The sequence below is a fragment of the Arvicanthis niloticus genome, chromosome 17, assembly GCF_011762505.2.
Source record: "Arvicanthis niloticus isolate mArvNil1 chromosome 17, mArvNil1.pat.X, whole genome shotgun sequence".
NCBI classification, from domain to species: Eukaryota; Metazoa; Chordata; class Mammalia; order Rodentia; family Muridae; genus Arvicanthis; species Arvicanthis niloticus.
The window spans coordinates 45,436,268-45,454,891 of record NC_047674.1 but is presented as its reverse complement, the minus strand read 5'-3'; the positions used below and the strand labels follow the sequence as shown (position 1 = coordinate 45,454,891).

General features: G+C 39.1%; 1 protein-coding gene across 7 annotated transcripts in view; it reads right to left on the bottom strand.

Annotated features, from left to right (window-relative positions):
* Positions 1–18,624, bottom strand: part of Pkhd1 (PKHD1 ciliary IPT domain containing fibrocystin/polyductin) — a 440,341-nt gene that overhangs the window by 260,770 nt on the left and 160,947 nt on the right. The window lies entirely within an intron of this gene.

The window sequence follows — 18,624 nt, the reverse complement described above, 5'->3', positions numbered from 1 at the left end:
AGGAGGTGGGCAGTGAGTAGGATATAAAGTGAATAAGTAAAACACTAAATTAATTAAATAAAACTAAAAAGAAGAAAATTACATTGGCTTATATCAAGTTTTTTTTCCCTTCCCTTTATCACTTTGTGTTTTGAAAATGATCTTTTCACTCTTATTTCCAATATGAAAAAGCAGATATTTTACCCCAATGTAGGAAGAAGTCCATCATTCACTGACAACATGAAAAGTATAACCCCCACATACTGTAAGCAGAGTAAAAGATAAGAATCATCACTCTAGGACTTTGTATGTTAATTGATCACTTCCTACTAAAGCTGGGTACACCTGGGATGAGATTATCCAGCCATTGAAGCAGGAACACTTGTGACTCTTCATATCTTAGTGGGCACTGTACTCTGGCAAACCCTTCTCCCACCCCCACCCCCCACCCCCACCAACAACTCCAAGCACATATGCCTTTAACTATCAAAGATTTAAGAATGTCACTTGCTTCACAATTTGCACTGGTATTTTCCAACAGAGGTCAAGGCAAATTTTTAAAGGCATTATCTGAAGCAATAGTTCAGAAAACACATTGCTTACTCCCGACTCCTTCCCTTTCTCCTCAGTACATCTCTTTCCTCCTTTGCAATAGATCATAATTTACCTTTAGCCCACAGCAAGTTGCTGTCCTCCCCTGCCGCACTGAAGTAAAGTAATAATACTTGAATTCCTAACTGCAGGGGTGGCCGACAATAAATCATTTTCAAATTATTTTAAACTTTCCTCTTTATTTATTTGTCTGTGTGTGCACAGACACTTGTACCAACCATGTTGTTCTAGGCTGAGAAAGGTCTTTGGGTTAATGATGTAATTTCTGAAGTTTACCAAGGCAATAATTTTATCTTAAGAAACATTTACGGAGTTCAAAATTTCTAATTATAGGGCAGGTGGAAATTAAGACATAAATCATCCCCAAAGAAAATAATTTTAATTTTATTCCTTGTTTGTACATCTTAACCCTTGGGAATGATAAAATGAAATAAAGTTTATTTATTTGTATATACATATGTGTGAATTTCTCTAACCTGTTCTTGATTAGCTACATAAAAAAAAATACATCTATGCTGTGAAGTATTGAAGACTGTATATAAAAGATAGAATCCACTTGGATATTAAAGACGACTGTTACCTTGTATCAAAAAGAATCAAAAGTGTAGACAAGAAGCATATTTGTCAACTAATCATTCTTGTAAATAATAGCCAAGTCAAAATGAACAAAGAAACTCACAGACTTTTAAAGAATAGATATAACTATTAGCATAAGGTCACATCCTTTCAAATACTGACCATCTTTCAATGAAGCAAAATATTTCATAACTTACTCATTTTCTTTGGAAAAGTATCATTCTCTGTGTGTATGACTAAGATATGAAACCTAGACACACTTGGAGTTCTGCACTCCTGCTTTTATCTACAGGAAATATTGACCTTTTGTGAGCCATAATCATTCAGATTCAAGGTGTTAAAAGAATTAGAAGAATCAACTAAGCTAGACCTTCTACAAATGGCTCTATGCTCACCATGTCTTATCATGTGCTTTTTATTTTCAGTTCAGTTAAAATTTGTTTGTATTATTGGCTATTTTGTTTACTTACATTTCAAATGATACCCTCCTAGCTTTCCTCTCTGAGAACCCCCCATCCCACGCCCCTTCCTCCTGCCTCCCTAAGGGTGCTTCCCTTCCACATACCCACTTCTGCCCCACCACTGTAGCATTCTCCTATGCTGAGGTTTTGAGCCTTCACAGGACCAAAGGCCTCCCCTCCCTTTAACGCCAGACAAGGCCATCTTCTGCTATATGTGCAGCTAGAGCCATGGGTGCCTCCATGTGTATTCTTTGATTGGTGGTTTAATTCCATGGCAGCTCTGGGGACGGGGGAGATCTGGCTGGTTGGTATTGTTATTCTTTCTATGGGGTTGCAAACCCCTTCAGCCCTTTCAATCCTTCCCCTAACACCTTTCATATGCTTTTAAAAAGAGATTCTGGTGAATCCTTTTAACCTAGTCTCTTCTTTGTTGGCTCACCTGTAATTTCACTCTTCAGACCACAGTAACAAAAACTCAAATTATTTTTTTGTAACTCTCCAATTGTCTCCAAGTAGACACTATGGGGGTCTGACTTACGCTACTCTATAGGTTCTGACTTAGTAAGCATGTTTCTATCCCACAAAGCTCACCTCTTAACCTGGATCTATTTACTGTCACCATTCCTGCCTCCAGCCCTCTGTCAGTTCCATGCCCTGAAAGCTTCCTAGCACTCCTCCTTCTAAAGTAGATCACTGCCTAACTTTTCCATGAGACTCCAGAGAACACTTCAATTGACCACTATTCTTTACCTCTTCCAACTTAGTTGAAAGAGTGACATAGGGCATTTGACTGGAGCAATCAGTGAGCATATCTGGGGTTTAAGTCTATACAAAAAAAACTGAGCAGTGGGTAAGCCATTTATTTGAGTTGTTTTGTATGAGAGAATATGACTGCATGCAGAAGCAAATAAAGAGAGCAAGGAATACAAGGAATGGTATATCATGTGTCATATCTGGGTCCTTTTCTACCCATAGTACATATAGCTAAGGATGAATACAACAAGGCTCTCAGAAGCATTTCATATCTTATTTTCCTTTCTGAGATTCTCCTAAGACAGCATGCTGCATTCTTTAGAGTGATTATTTTTAGCCATAAAGCAAGCGTTTAGGATTGCCTGGATAGTCAAAATCTGTGTTGTAATTTATCACAGCACCCTACCTGTCTTCTGTCTCATACTTGATTCAACCACAAATTGGCCTCTAGTTCTGCTATTACCTGTCTGCCTCAACTACTAAGCATGCCAGCAAAGGGAATACCTATTTTGTTCACTATAATAACACCAAAGTCAATCACTGTGCCTGGTACATAATAGGTGCTCAATATACATACATATTATGTGTTATATAATAAGATATAGGGAAGAAAGTACCTCAAACATTGAATGTCTATTCAATTAGATTAGTCTTGGTGTCATGTAAAGGGACTATCTAAGCTTTATTATGCATTAGAGTATGTGTTAAACACCTTCAGGTTTGTCTAGCTGGGGAAGATGGAAGCCTTGGGTACTTATAGTCAGTATTCCCAGGGAAGCTAACAACAGCAGGGATAGGGAGGAGATGGTAGGTACATCCTACCTTCCTGAATAGAAAACAACAGCAAAGAAAGTCAAGCAAGTAGGAACCGGCATTAAAGATGCCTTGTGCTGAGTACAGTAGGCAGATTTGCCAAGCTACATGAAGTTCAGCATGAGTTTGCTCATATAGCAGATGGGAGTATGGGGAACAGCTTGTATGTTCTAAGAGCTGAAGGGGTCAGGAAATCCAATTTAGTTATTACTACTGAAATATCTACAAGCTGAGCAGATTCAAAGAGGCCTGAGGAAGCTGATACAGTTGGATACCTATGGCTACTATCATGTTTGTTAGCATTAAATACTTTCTGTAGTTATTCAACAGGTAAACTTGACCTCCCCATGTCATAACATGAATGCATGAATTTTGTGATCTTCATTTTACCATTTTTATATGTGTTAACATATATAGATAGAAAACCAAAATTCTCCCAGGACACGATTTACATAGTAATGAGATAATCAACTCTGAATTCTGGACATGGAACTTTTAAATCCAGGACCAAAGAAACTAGAGAGGTAACACAATTCTCAACCACTTAACAGAACCATACACCAACTGTGTGAAATTAGCTTCAGTTCTCAAAACACCATGTACATTACTTTACAAAAGTTATTTGTTCAAGGTAACTGGATGACTGGCACTCTACACTTCAAATGTGCACTGTTTTCTTCACAGAACTCTTAAAACCCACATTGGGAAGCTCCTGTCCTGTACCACAAATCAAAGATTATATAAAAATCAAGCTTAAAAAGACTAGTGATTTATAAATACGCTTAAATGACAAAGCCTGTAATTCAATACAATATTTAACCACACGGGGCTTTCAATGTTGACTGGTTAAGCAACCAACTATTCATTTACTCCCACTGATGGCCTCTCATAATTGTACTTCCTACCAATTATTGTCCAAGCAATTCACTGCCATTCATCTGTAATTATGCAGTCCCAGAGAACCACTTTTTACCAAATGGGCATGGGAAGAAAGGAAATAATTTTCGTGGGTTTACACGCTTAAAACTCACTAATTGTCCTCTGTTTGTTTTATAGGACATAAATCTTTGTTCCAAGTGAAAAAGTCACAAGACTTTTCCAAAAAAAGTGATGGAGAGATGGATAGAAAGAAGGAATGGAGGGAAAGAAGGAAGAAAGGAAGGAAGGAAGGAAGGAAGGAAGGAAGGAAGGAAGGAAGGAAGGAAGGAAAGAAAGAAAGAAAGAAAGAAAGAGTAAACTTTAGTTACCTCTCCTTCCAACCTCAAGTTTCACTATTTCTAAAACACAAAAGTAATCGTCCTAATCCAAACCTTTCTGCTTCACAGAGCTGTGAGAGGTAAGATAAAAGGAAGGAGTAAGAATCATCTCTGAAAACTGTAAAGTGCCACAGTACAGGGGAAATCCAATATCAACTGATACTGAGTATAATACCCAGTCCCTCCTTCTCCATGAACAGACTATTAAGAGTTGGGCTTTGATGACACAAGTGGAAGAATGCTGTTTGAAAGGGTGAATCTACCTTTGTAGACTCCCATTCCCTTAACTAACTTGAGTCCCTTTTGATATTTAAAAATGTAAAAGCATACCAATATTAACCAGTCAATAAACTAAAAGAATAACAGTCTTGGAGAATGATGATGGTAGGCATGAGTAGTCTCTAAGTCAGACAGTGCATGAAAGCTAGAGTAGACCTTTAGGACTTTATTGTGGGAACAATAAGAAGCCATGACAAGTTTCAAGCATCTGTATGATGGAGAACATTTTTTTTTCTCACAAATGAGAAAAATTGGGACTGGCATATAGCTTCAGAGTGAAGTTCAGTCTAGTATTGTCAAGTCTGCAACATGTCAGCATCCTTTCAGGCATGGTGTAGGAGGAGCTGAGAGTTCTGCATCTTCATCTCAAGGCTCCTAGCAGAATACTGTCTTCCAGGTAAGTAGGACTAGGGTATTAAAGCCTGAGCCCACAGTGACACACCTACTCCATCAAGGCCACAGCTCCAAATAGTGACACTCTCTGGGCTTAGTATATACAAACCATCGCATTCCACTCCCTAGCCCCCATAGGCTTATACTAACATATGAGTCTGTGGGGGCCATACCTGGCCATAGCATTATAAAAATATAGAGAGAGAGAAGCTTTCAAATTCCCCACCTTCTACATCACTACCCACAATGTTAAAAGTCCAAAGTTCAAAGTCTCTTCTGAGATTCATCCAATTACTTAAGTGTAATCCCCAAAGCAAGACAGGAAACCAGATGGGCAAACAGCAAAACTCTCCTTGTCTGATATCTGAGTGGTGTTCCACTCTCTAACTCCATTTTAAACCTTGTTGACGGCAAACTCCTTTTCTTGGGCTGGTTCCCACAAGAAATTTTTTTTTAAAGATCGCCGTGGCCTATCACTATTCCTTTTTCAAATTACAAAACACATGCCACACAATCTGAATTGAATATTTGTAATAGCTAGGCGTGGCAACTACTGTGGTTTAGGAAACTTGTGACTTTAATGATATAAATTGCCAAATACTAATAGGGAAGTTGTGCGGCCATGAAAAGAAGCCAATTTAGACTCAGGCTCACCTGTGTTTTAACATGGAGTTTAAATAAATAATCTTAAAAAAAAAAAAAAAAAGATTGCCATGTCTCCAGGGTACAGAATGAACTACGGAGGTTATAAGAATAACAACGAAAAGATACATTAGCATGAAAATAAACTACAGTGACAATAATTGAAGTGGACAGAATACAAATTCACAAGTTGTTCAACAAGAAACAAGACTTAGTGCTGACAAAATGGTAAAGAACGAGGTATTAATAATGTCAGCCAGAATTCCGACAGACAGAAAATATTAGCAATCCTGTATCCATCTCAGATTAATAACGAGGCAATTTTATCAAATCAAATTGTAGCGACATGACATGAATAAAAATAAAAGCATGTATTGAATAGTTAGTTGCTTGATTGCTGCTGACTTCAAAAGTATTTTATATTGTCTTATTGGCCTTCTCTCACATAATCTTCTTATGAGAAATATTTTAGCATCAGTTCTACACATAGAAGCTGCAGCACTCAGGAGGTGACTTTTTTGAGATCCATTATCTAGTTACTGATAGAGTTGGAATTTGAACCCATTAAGTCTTATAGAGTTCAAACTTGGTCACTGAAGATGTCTAAATACTCAGCGGCTACTCAAATCCAAGTTCACTGGGGAGAGGGGAAGCATTCTGCCACATATTCTCGGAAGAAGCCTACTGCCCTCCTGGATTGCATACCTATAATATTATAGAAAGTCATTTGTGAAAAGTGGAGTGTCCTTTTGTGACTATAATGTTAAACTCTAAATTGTAGCTTATTTGGACTCCACCGTACCGAAACATTGACAAAATATTATTCTACCTGTGTTTGTGAAGGATAGAATAAAATTGAAACTGGGCAATTCAATATAATGAATTATCTTGACTTCAGACTCAGGATGACATCTCAGCATTTGGCTCTCTAGGCTGACATTCAACTGTAACACATACCATCCATTCTCCTGATTCTCACACCCTTTCAAGTAAGGAATTATACACATTGGTTTTTTTTGGTCTCCAGCTTCCTGGTGGCTAACCATGGAACTTTTCAATCTTTTAATGAAATGACTTTGTTTCCAAGAAAATTGATTAACACAGTGAATTATTAATCCATGACTGATATTGTAAAAAAAAAAAAAAAAAAAAAAAGAAGAAGAAGAAGAGGAAATTTAAAAATACAGGGAAAGCACAAGTGCTGGTTTTACTGCTTTAGTACATCAATAAATTGTCAGAATGAAGTAGCTCACAGATCTAGAGAGAGATGAGATGGAGATAGAAAGAGAGATAGAGACAGACAGAGACAGAGACAGAGATAGAGACAGATACAGACAGACAGATAGAAATAGAGAAATAACTTCAGAACTGCCTTCCTAATCTGCCTTCTCTGGAGACTGAATATCATCCTATGTTACTGATATTTTTAACATAACAATAGCTCTGCTTGTAGTAAAAATAAGGATCTCTTTGTCATTAGCTGAGTGATACTTATGGAAATTCTCCCCTTCCCCATCCCTCAATTATATAAGAGTGTAGTAGTGCCATAGACTTTGAAATTCTTGGCACAGTCCAAAGTAAAGGAAGATTCGTGAAACTAAATAAAGTATTCTTTTCTACACTTTTGCTCTTACAAGGATATGGAGGGGTTCCACAAGTAGGTTCCTAGAATCTTTTTTCTAAAACAGAAAGACACCCAGACCAGCACTACCTTGAGCTCAGGGTTAAGCTTCCTCTATCCCCTTCTTGGCTGGACTGGCCTGTAAGCTATAAAGTTTCCAGCTCAGCATACAACCTTCAAGGTAAGGAAAAAAAAGAACCTCCTTGTGTCCCCTCCACAGCTTAGACACAAGGAAATAAGATCATGGCACCTCATTGCTTCGTGACAATTCTCTTCTTGGATTAGAACCAAATCTTTTTTTAAAATTATTTTGCACTTCATATTATTTTTAATAATTGTTTTGATATAGTTTAATTGGCAAATCTTTTTTTACCATAATATCCAAGTCATATTTAAAACTCAAGAATGAATTATGATAAACCAGAGTAGTTACTAAACAATGTTTGCATAGCAAGAATAAGTTCATCTAACTTAGTGTGCTGATGTGCAATAAACTTTTTATGTTATGAAATGCTTTGTTAGAGAAGAAATTCCCATGAATTCTCACCAATATAGCTACCTAAACAAGACCTAAGTATGAGACAACAAAAACAAACCTGTTAACCTGGAAGGGGAAAATCTCATGGGTCCCCAAATCTAGACAAAGAACTGCAGATAACTGAAATGCTGAGAGCTGGAGAAATAGTCTTTTCCAGGGAAGGGCACAGCATCTGGGTAATACCAAGTGGTCAGCCCTGAAAACATAGGAACCGAGCTGGTTCTATAAATACTTCTGTATTTAGATCTCTATACTTACAACAATTTTAAAAAAAAATGAGGCCAAAAATTTTAGAAAGAGTAAGGAAGGGGTATATAGCCTCCTATATACCAATAGAAGAAAGGAAAGGACAAAATTATCTAATTACATCTTAATTTAAAATATATATAATTACAATCAAATCTTAGGGCTCAAGGCTGATTGGTACTTTGTTACCATTTACCTCTTATGTAAATATTTACACAGAAGAGTAGCAAGTCAGGTCAGGACTCCTGTGCCCTGGAACTTCTCCCTAAAATTATTTAAAAATCAACCTCTTCCTTTTTTTATTTTTTTATTTTTAATTTTTAGTAGATATTTTATTTACATTTCAGATGTTATCCCCTTTCCCCATTTGCCCCCTACACCCAGAAACCCCCTACCCCACCTCCCTCCTCCGGCCTCTATGAGGATGTGCCCCCACCACCCACCAACACCCACCCTACACCTCCCCACCCTCAAATTCCCCCACACTGGGGATTCCAGGTTTCATGGTACAAAGGACTTCCCCTTATGCCCAACAAGGCCATCCTCCCCTATGTATACAGCTAGAGACATGGGTCTCTCCCTATGTGCTCCCAGGCTGGTGGTTTAGACCCTGGGAGCTCTGGATGGTTGGTATTGTTGCTCTCCCCATGGGGCTGCAAACCCTTTCAGCTCCTTCAGTCTTCTCTCTCACTCCTCCAATGGGAACCCCATGATCAGCTCAATGGTTGGCTGTGAGTATCTACCTCTGTACTTGTCAGACTCTGGCAGAGCCTCTGAGAAGACAGCTATATCAGGCTCCTGTCAGCAGGCACTTCCTGGCAACCACATCAGTGTCTGCCTTTGGTGACTGTACATGGGATGGATACCCAGGTGGAATGTCCTCCAGACAGCCCCTCCTTCAGTTTCTGTTCCACACTTTGTCTCCATATTTGCTCCCCTGAGTATTTTGTTAATCCTTCTAAGAAGGACTGAAGCACCCACACGTGGTCTTCCTTCTTTATGAGCTTCATGTGGTTTGTGAGTTCATCTTGGGTATTGTGAGCTTTTGATCTAATATCCACTTATCAATGAGTGCATATTGTGTGTGTGTTCTTTTGTGGTTGAGTTACCTCACTCAGGATATTTTCTAGTTCCATCCATTTGCCTAAGAATTTCATGAAGTCATTGTTTTTATAGCTGAGTAATACTCCATTGTGTAAATGTACCACATTTTCTGTATCCATTCCTCTGTTGAAGGACATCTGGGTTCTTTCCAGCTTCTGGCTATTATAAATAAGGTTGCTATAAACATAGTGGAGCATGTTTCCTTGTCATATGTTGGAGCATTTTCTGGGTGTATGCCCAGGAGTGGTATAGCTGGGTCCTCAGGTCCAATTTTCTGAGGAACTGCCAGACTGATTTCCAGAGTGGTTGTACCATCTTGCAACTCCAATCTCTTCCTTTTATTGTCACTTGAAAAACAAAATCAAATATTTTAAACGTGACAGTGTATATTTTAATTCTAAATTCCCTTTTGTGTTGAGGATTTTAGTTTTTCCTAGTGGATATGATGATTTTTTTTTTCCTAGCTAAATTAAACATGCTTTCAATATATTAGTATAGACAATCTATCTAGATCTTTTTGGCAATTCAAAATCAGTAAAAAAAAAAAAATATTTAAAAAAATAGAAAAGAATTTCAATATTTAAAAAGTGGTCAAGGTATTTTTTTTTTTTTTTACAGCTGAGCACTGTCTTCAATCGTGGAAAAGACACCTCTTATATTGAGAAAATCCTTCTTCAGTCTCGGGCCATGTCATTCTGGTAAATTCTCCATCACATTCCTGCAACAAGGATCAACTGGAAAAATAAGAGTAACCCTTACTTTGTCACAAACGATAATCCAAGCAGTGCATGATACAAGTGCAGCCAACGTCACTTCTAATCCTTTACTCAAGCTTCCCATTAAACTACTCATGAAACAAATATCAAAGTCCATTATGAGTGTTGGTCGTATTCTTGGCAATAGGATTCATCATAAACAGAAACAATAGCAAAAACAATGAAAGACACCTGTCCCCAAGATAGACATATATTACTTATAGAGGCAATGGAATACGTAAGACAACTATGAAAAATAAGCCCTGTGTGATATATTTGTTAGGCAAGGTTAACACAGAAATGTGCAATGATAGCATTGGGAGGAGTGAGAATTTGCTCAAGGGACAAAGAGCCATTAGGAAGTAAATAAATTATGATAAAGCAGAGTAGTTAGTAAACAATGTTTGTATAGCAAGAGTGAATTCAGCCAATTAGTATGTTGATATGCAATAAACATTTTATGTTAGTAGATGCTTTGTCAGAGAAACCATTCCCATGAATTCTCTCCAATACAGCTATCTTTTTCTTCTGTCTTCTATCTGGTCCTCATTTCTACCTCTGTGGGGGTAGGGTATAACTGAAAATGAAGCCAGCTTAGGGGAAAGCCCAAGCCAGAACTGTAGAGAAACAGTTTCAATGGCAGCATTTAGAACACCTGGACACAGCTGTGTTTCAAGTCTTCCCAGTTAGATGAGGCAGTGAATGCCCTTATTTTTTGTTTGAATTGGGTTTTCTGTCACTTCCTACTGGAAAAGACCTGACTAATGCCAACACTTTCGAGTATATATAGAAACCTGACATGCCTTACAATGTGTTTCTAAGTGGGGTTCCTGCTGTACTTGGGTTATTGAAAAGCTCACTCTCGTTTCCAATTAGCAATATACATTTACACACAAATGCTTAAAATCAAAAGGCCTTAAAAAACCACATTTACTTAAACAAGTTCCTTTGCTGTGAGCTCTCCTATCAAATTAGGGATGCCTTTCATATGCACTGGGCCAAGGCCACTCTTGTCTAGTCAAGAAACTACAGAAAGTGTGTTTTGCCACTGTACACAAAATAGTTGTATGGGTGGGGGCTTTTAAAAGCACTGTTAGACAGAGCAGAGAGAAAGTTCCATCTCAGTTTTTGACTGTGTTTTCAAAATCATACGACCACGACTGAAAGGAGACAAGTCATCTACCCAGTTTCCCAGGCTGAGGTAGGGACTCAAAGCACATTCACTGCTGTTAACTGTGTAACCCTGGTCCATGGTCTGTCACAGAGTTCCAGATGATGCTAACTCCAATGCTCCATTCAAGTTTGTCAGTTAGGATGCACCTAAGCCTTGTAGCATTCAGTAGTATCCAGCTACTTGGAAGCCTGAGGCAGAAATGTCACAAGCTTGAGGCCAGTCTAGGTCAGATACTACATTTAAGACCAATCTTAGCAACCTAGTGAATCTCGGTCACAAAATTTAAAGGACCAAGGATGCATGCAATTCAGTGGCAGTCAACAGTGTTCTTGCCTAGCATACATAGGCCTTGGATTCAATCCATAGTACCAGAAGAAAAATGATGACAACTAGCAACGGTTATGTTTTAAGTTTCCCCCATCCTCTATTCTTTCCTCTATGTAAACTTGCTTCCTAGCCCTAACTAAAACAACACAAAAACTGAAGGAAAGACATTGGTTCTCCCTTTCAAACCACGGACAATCTTACAGAGCTTTCTCAAACAAGCAGTTGAGCAGAATTTCTACATCGATAGCAACTACTATTAAGGACCTAAATATAGAACAAAAAAGATAACAAGTGTCATGTGTTATACCGAGACCATAAAATGTTAGAGTGTAGACATCTCCTTGGGACCTATTAAAAGAATACTAATCTAACTCTTAGTGATCCCTGGAGCAGCCTGCATGCCAGATAAGACTGAGAAACAAAGCAGATTCGAAGAGAATCCTCAGGCATGAAGATGCATCATCAGCCCTGGTGAGCTGGCCCTGAACTTCAGCTCTCCTCCCTGTATAGAAGGTGTGAGGTCCTTATTTCCATATAAATAAAGTGGTCTTCGGAAATGTACCTCATAAGCTGCCTGAAAGACTGAGAAAGAGGTGGTAGGTGGAAACTTTCAGTATGGGAAGGATTTGTAAACTTCTAGATCAGTAGTTCTCAACCTGTGGGTTTGATGAGCCTGTTCATCAAACAACCCTTTTACAGGGGTCACATATCAGGTATCCTACACAGCAGATATTTACATTATGATTCATATCAGTAGCAAAATTGCAGTATGAAGTAACAACAAAAGGAAATGTATGTGTTTCGGTCACCATAACACGAGGAACTGTACTAAAGAGTCACAACATTAGAAAGTCTGAGAGCCAGTTTTAGATCAACTGAATCTGGATCTGGAGGTGGTAGCTTAGCTTGAACCAAGTTTTACTCTGGAATCTAAGAGCAACACTAAGGTAGGAACCAGTGATGACACACCTAAGTGAGGTATTTAACTTGGGGGACTGTCCTGGAGAGTGCCCAGCAACCAGGTACCAAACACTTTGAGATTAACAAAGTCACGTACAGAAAAGTACCATGCCATTGCAGTAGCTGATATTCCAAATCAAGGGAATGAAAAATAGAAGAAAAACTAGAAGTGGAACAGAAGCAGAGGGAAGGAGCAGGCTAGCACTGGATGGAGAAGAGACAGGACAGAGAAATGATGGAGCAGATAGCACAGAAGACAGTGATGTTAAAATACTTTATTGTTGCTGTGGTTGTTGTTGCTGCTGCTGCTGCTGCTGCTGCTGCTGTAGTTTTTTTAACGAGCACTACAGTTTCAGCCAGAACTGAAACTGGCTCTATAAAAGCCCATACGATACCAGAGAACAGATTTCACAGAAAGTATGTCAGAGCATAAGCAGCCTTGAAGAAATAAGAAGTCATGCTGAGTAAAGCCCCAGGCTCCTCAAAAGGTCAAAACTCTACAATTAAAAGAATGCCTAATAGAGCTGCTTAAAGTGACATTTAGTGTGTGTGTGTGTGTGGTGTGTGTGTGTGTGTGTGTGTGTGTGTGTGTGTGTGTGTAATACAGAGGCTATCCTCGCAGCATGTTGGGGTATCAGAGGACAACTTCGTGGAATAGATTTTCTCCTTGCACCCTACAATGCATTCCAGAGTCAGAACTCAGGTTGGCAAGCTTGAGTGGAAGCATTTCACGGGCCCCTTAATAGAGCTTTTAATCACAGTTTTTACAGTGAAACTCATTTTCTCTTTTAAATGAAACATTCCTTTAAACAGGGAGGAGAGATAAAGGCCCTGAATTTATTCACTGGGCAGCTTAAGCTTTTTGTTACTTGACCTCAAATGTTCTCCTGTTTATGGAGACCCTGGGGGCTCTCTTAGGAGATGTGGGGTTTGTGTAGCACAGTATGAAAATCAGTGACCAGGAACATGCTGGTATACACAGCTCCACGAGCCCTGCACTGTGCTTAAAGATACCACCACTTCTCAGCAACCACAACCACAGAACTTAGTATGGGGTTTGTCAAAACCATGCAACTGAAAAAATGGATTTCTAGAAACTACAAGAAATACAAGCCACTTGCATATGTAAATATTCCCATTCTTTTTATTTTTTTTTTTCTACCGCACTTAGGCTCAGAACACTTACACTCGTACTTTCTTCAACCATGCCCCATAGAGCAGTTTTTCTCATAAATTTCCATTTATATTTAATGCCTCTACCTTGTAATTCCTTGAGAAGGACAAAGGAGGAAGTCCAGTGAAGGCCGTAAAACTAGTTTTCTTCTGAGACACTGTCAGCCAAATTTCTCAGGGAGGAAGTCGAAATGAAATGAGAGACATTGATAAATTTCCCTGCTGAACAATCAATAAAAACCCTCTCCGGCCTGTTCAGCCCCCCACTGTGGAGGCAAGAGCCATAATTACATTGTCAAAAATTCAAGTTGCCCGGGCTGACACGACCTCTTTGGAAAGTGACAAGTGATTGGCATTCAGCTTGGGTGGCGAAACTAGATTGGCAGATGCAAAGGCAAGAGTGTGGCCAGGGCAGAAAGCCAGTGTGAATTTTCTTTACTGACTCCAAAGGCTCAAACCACAGACTTCCAGCTCTGGATCCCTGGGTCATATTAACTTGTTGCTGTGGACACATGACAGTTACTAAACCATTAGCACTCCTTCTGCGATGGAAAACATAACTTGTCTTGATCCATTCCCAAATACAATAAAAAAAAAAAAGACTCATGTGCGTATGGGTATCTGAGTGTGTCATTTTCCTGCATTAAGGCAAAGCTAATAAGGGTGCTACCAATGCCAGCTCTCCGGTGACAGTTGAGCAGCAAAGCCCGTTTGCCTAGCAGTTTTAATCTACAATAAAATCAGCTAGAGCAGAAGGGTTGCAAAGGGCAGTGATGAAGAATGAGCTGGAAAGGAAGAACTGGGGAGAGGGATATGACTGACATGCTGACCCACTTCTATGATTCTATGTGATCCATGCTGGAGTTAAAATTAGAATCCATCAATCCCCTCAGTCTTAGACGCTAGGAATCAAGTCTGCAAAGGACCCTGGTTGCTGGACAGTGTCTGCCTCCTGGCTACTCAGGACCCATGCAGTTGTTTTGTTTTCTGGGAAGATGACATGGTGACCACACCCAGGAGAGTGGTGGTTGCCTTGTGCCAGGAAGCAGCTGTACCTTAAGAGATTGAAATCTAAAGGTGTCCACCAGGTGGTGGGAACAGGACAGAAGGTGCCTCAGAACACGGTTGCCTCATGAGCTCAAGAGCTAGATCCCCTCTGACTGATGAAGATATATTCAGTAATATGATGAAGGAGTGGTAGGCAGAGTGGGCCATGGGCCACATTTTCAATTAGAAATCATAGTTCCCTCAAAATATCCTAACTTCTGAAAGAAAATAAAAGCCACCTGGCACTCCACCCACTACGGTTGTGGGAAAAGAAGATAAACAGAACACAAGCAAAGCAATAAAAATGAACTGTGTAGGTTGTATGTCCACTGCTCTAAACCACCTTGTAAATAAAGTGTAGGATAGTGATTACGGTTTACTGGTTTTATAGAAATTAACTTGTCCAAAATCCTAATTGAAAAACCAACAAAAGGAAGCCAATTTCTGATTCAACAATATTCAGTGTACCTGTGAATCTCCCAGTTCAGTCACTGATTCAAAATCAATTCACAGAAAGTTCCCTCTTAGATGCATATTTCCCCTTAACCCCATGACCATTGAGGCTTTGGGGATGACATTAAGAAGTGTAGATTTATAAGTACTTCCTGGATTAATCCTTTGAGATTCAGCAAAGCCTGTGGATCTCCTCACTGCATCTCTCCTGGAATATTAAGTGGATAGCACCTCATTAGGGACACTCTGGATAAAAGGCAGTGAATCAAGATGCTCACTCTTTGGAATATTTGATGGCAAAAGAAAATTAGTTTTTTCTAATGCCCAATCTAATGTCACCAGACCCATCTTTGCCCTGAGGGGGGAAAAGGCCAGTGAAATTGTGTAATGAATTTTACCAGGATACACCACCGTGCCTAAAGGAGAAGCTATTCCAGACCTCAGGTGGCGAGAGAGAGAAGTAGAGAGAGAGGACTGACAAGCGACACTCGTAACTGTGACGATCTGCTGAATGGGTGAGGAAAGACTCCTTTTCACCCAGTTGTACCAGCTTTGTTCCCAAGGATTATTTATTCCAGATGAACATGGTATAGAATTTTCATATCCATGAGGGCATAGGGTGGGTTTTTTTCCTATGCCCCATGTTCGGACTCTGCAGTTTGGGTGAGGACCTGGTCATATTTTGTAGGAAGGGCTTTGGGGTTGTGTGAAATGTTAACGGCAGGTCTGAAAATACAAGAGAGATGAGAGAAGAGTAAAAAAGGAAATAAAGGCAAGGAAATACAAAAAGAAGAAAAGGCGAGAAAATGAAATGAAAAAGCAGCAGAGAAAAAGACACATAGACACACTAGGAGTCTTTCCATTCATTTCCAAATCTGAAAAATGTATTATTAACAGTGGTATTTACTTGGCTTTAATTGTATGATATTGAGATAGGCAGTGTCATTGTGGATTTTCTTTAACTTGATCTTTGCTTACTTATAAAAGTTTAGGAGTCCATCCATGGAACATTTAAAACACAGGCACATAGGGTATATTTATAAATATTTTCACATTCATTCATGCCTGAACATGGATGTTCACACCAAAGAGGGAAAATAAATGGAACAAGTTTTTCTTGGCCTCATTTAATTCCAGTTTTTTAGAAGAGTAAAGCCATGAGCTCGGTAGCTGACCTAAGAAGCCAGCCGACTCAACACTTGGAGACCCCAGCTAATGTGGGAAAAGGCAGAGGACAGTCATGGATCCTAGGTGACAGATGCATAAAGATGGGAGAAAAGGAATAAAAATCAGTGGGACTGGAATTCTGAGTTCCCATCCAGATAAATTACTGGTATTTAACATTATAAATTCTGATGCTCACCTTCTAGAATCCTAGCTGACCCAGGTCAGTAATACTGAAGAGAAGCTTTGGCTCTCTCTTAGAGTAAGATAAAAAAGAATCTAGGAAGCATTTTTTGTAGACAGTGATTATTACACAGTTTGTAACAAAACCCAGACAGAAACTACCAGACTCTTCAGTACAGCCACCAACTCCTATCCAGAACAATTTTTCCATGACAAGCAGGTTCCACTTTGTCATGTCAATATAAAAATACTGACGTTGATGGCATTGGGCCTCTCAAGATCAGCCCACTACCCCGGGTCCACAATCTAGGGTGGTTTCATTCCTTTGGTTTTCTTTGGGGGTGCTGGAATTGTAGGTCTTACCCATGTTATACAAGTACCAGACCACTGAGCCTCCCCAGCCCTGGAAATCACACGTTTGTTCTGTATTTGACTAAAATCAGACAACCAATGTATATAATCATCTGCTGAAACACTCAATTAATTCTTACATTTTCCAGTTTATAACAATATTCTACACACTTAGTAATTGCTTATATTTTAAGGGAAAAAGACCCAACCAATTCGCAAATTAGAATTAGGTGATTAAAAAGCAAGAAAGCTTCAAGCAGAAACATTTTGTTGCCTAATCTTTGTTTTCTCCTAGGATGCCATAAACACCAGGCCCATCTGTAAGGAGATCTAAAGTGCAACTGTAATTGAACTCTGCACGGGTTCTGATGAGGGAAAGGAAGAGCTTAAAAAAAAAAAAAAAGAAGAAGAAGAAGACGAAAGAATGAAAGAAGAAAATACCAAAATGGAGTTGTCTTTACTTGGTTTGTGATGCTAGAATATTAATTTCTGGGAAATCTTCTAAATAATTATCAGTCAGTTTTCACTGAGTGGAGTAATTATAACAACTGCCCATCTCAGTGGCTTGCTTCAGTTAAGGTTCTAGTCTTCACTGGCATATGCAGCTGTAGACATCAGCTCAAGCCCATGTTGTCAGCATACAGGCTCCCAATCTGAAAGAATTGCCCTTCCATGGGACAGGGTATTCTTAAGTGGAAGTCAAGTGGCACATGAATAAAGAATCACAATAACTTTTAAAACCTCTACTACTTTCCCGTGAAGTACATTATTTTTTTTTCTCACATTCAACAAACCAGAGATTGTCTGTGGCTAAGCTCACCCATGGTAGGACAAGGAATATGGTTCACACTCAAGGAAGCACTGACAGCAATCAGATGGTGAATGAGGATATCCAGTCCCCTTACGGGAGCCATAGCACAGCCTGCCACCGATGATAACAATTAGATATGGGCTTCGGAGATGGCTTATCAGTTAAGAATACTGGCTGCAATCCTTGCTATTTACTTTCAGAGAAAAGATTTGAGAGGATGGTTTTCAGCTGACATTCATTCTAAAGCCAAGTAGAAGAAAAAAAAAAAAAAAAAAAAAAAAGCCAGGTTCAGAACTAAGTCTTTTATTTAGGAGAGATGACAGAGGTTCTGCTTAGTCAACAAAATGATGGACTGGGTATTAGGTCTATCTTGCACCTTACTGACATAAATTAGTATAGTTATGCTCTAACTGTATTTTGAGAGAAAAGTTTGATTTTAACCAGAAGGGTGATATGTAGGAGGAGCTAAAGTGGGATGAGTACAGAGAGGAGGAGTAAGGAGAGGAGGAGGAGAAGGAGAGGAGGAGCTAGGTGATGAGAGAGAAAGAGGGAGGGGGGTCAGACATGAAGGCAGATGCTCACATGTCTCTGCCAGTCAAAGATAGTTGATATATCTAGATTGGGTATTAGGTTACACTTCTGATTGATATTGAGCATTACCAAACTTATAAAGCCTTTGGTTGACATTAAAAAAAAATTCTATAAAAGCAAAAGGGAGAAAGGGGTATGGGATAGGGGTTTTCTAGGGAGGGGAAATGGGGAAAGGGGATGGCATCTGAAATGTAAATAAAATATCCAATAAAAAAATAAAAAATTTAAAAAATTTAAAAATTTTAAAAAAAGAAAGCCCCCCCCCCCAAAAAAAGAATACTGGCTGCTCCTCTAGAGGACCTGTGTTCAATTCCAAGCATCCACATTGCAGTTCACAACTGTCTGTAATTCCAATTGCAGGA